The following is a 1,803-nucleotide window of genomic DNA, read 5'->3' as shown; positions in this document are numbered from 1 at the left end:
AAAAAATTAAGAAACATTTAGAATCCAAAGAGGCAGTCATGAGATGACTACAAGTTGCTGTAAGGTTAGCTAAGAATTCAGATGCATTATATCCTAAAACTGTTTAGAATGACAGAGTTTTTATTTTGTTTTGCCTTCTTAAGTTTTGTTTATTTTTCATCTGCATGCAACATTTTGGAGAGATATCTAAGGTGGACACAATGCCAAGACCTGCTAGTCAAAAAATAGATCCAGCTAGGGGGAGGTGTCACCACTTAAAGCTATTTACTGTTGCTGAAAAATCATGAGATGTTGAAAGTGCAAAAATAAATGTCAGGTTGTAAATGGGACAACACTGCAGCATTAATGATCAGTACCAAGTTTAAAAAATTCCCAGCCAGATTCCTTTCTTAGCCTAATGCTAACACCCATGAATTTGTCCAGCCACATTTTGACTTGTTAAAAATTTAACATTTATTTCAGCAAGCAATCTTAATGACCTAAGATTAATCCTTCAAAGAAAAATTTTGTAATGTATTTTGTTATTTTTAAAAAATCATTATTTACTTTGAAGCAACAGATGGGAAGTCCCATCACTGGTGTCTAAATAGATGGCTGTGGTATGTTGTCCCCTGTTTACAGGTTTAAATGTGTTAGGATCTTTTCAGTAGATTCATTTCTGAAAGAATGGTTGATTGATTATTTAAGTGAAACCACAAAATTGATTAATGCACACATTTCTGCCTCATTATCCTTTGTGGACTGGAATCTCTGGTAACTGTAACTTTCTCTTATTACAGCATGTCTTCCTTTAAAGAATGGTAGGCATCACACCATTTACATTGTCATTGACTCATTTGTACTGAAGGAGTAAATGTCCATGTCAATGTGATGCTCCTTGTAAATGACAATGATGGAAATATCCTGAACTGAATCAGGAGTCTTAGATGCTAATTCCACTTCTGATGCTTAGTCATCCTGAAGATATTCACGGCCAGACAAGGCTCAATTTCATCACCTATTAAAAGGAAGTAATAGTCCCATTTTACCTATCTTAGGTGACTACCAGAATTAATACAGTGATATATGTGAATGTATTGGTGTTTTATAAACCTAACTTAATGAAGACTGAATGCCAGGCTATTGCTCAAGCAGCCCAATGTTCTCTCAAGTTGCTGCCCTAAGTGTGCTTTGGCTAATAATCTATCTTAGTAGGTATCAGTTTCCTTATGATTGAAATGAGAAAGGACACGTTAAGTTGGCTTCCAGTTCAAAGTTACATGTGTCTCTGGCTTGGTTAGTTATAATAACTCGGGTGGGTGTAAAGAAGCTCCAGGAAAACGTGGAAAATGCACGTTCCAGGAAAAACATGAGAAAAATGCAGAATTCCTAAACAGCATGCAGTTGTGAGTTCTTACTCAGGAGGGTAGTGATGACATCTGAGCGACGTGACTCAGGTGACCGTCAGCCCAATGGTAGACCTTTGGAAGAATGTGATCTCAATTAGAATTCTCTTGAGCATAAAGCTTGGCTTTGGAATACAATATTTTTAGATGTCTTGGTTTAATTGGCAGGAATATTTTTGTTAAGATGCTTTGATGAAAAGTGCATTTTAAGATTCAAATTTGGCTCTGAGGATTATGGACAGAAATAGATTTCTCTTCATTTAAAGCAGATTCTTTTCCGTCTTGAAACAACACATTTGCCAACCAAAGAGTGAAGCAATATTTCACTTTTCAGGAAAGAGTTCTAGTAAACAGATACACAAATTACCTTTTTATGGAATGGCACATGGAGAAAAGTGCTGCTTGCTATTTTTTTTTT

The sequence above is a fragment of the Galeopterus variegatus genome, unplaced genomic scaffold, assembly GCF_000696425.1.
Source record: "Galeopterus variegatus unplaced genomic scaffold, G_variegatus-3.0.2 Scaffold17230, whole genome shotgun sequence".
NCBI lineage: Eukaryota > Metazoa > Chordata > Mammalia > Dermoptera > Cynocephalidae > Galeopterus > Galeopterus variegatus.
Note: the sequence above shows the minus strand (reverse complement) of the source record.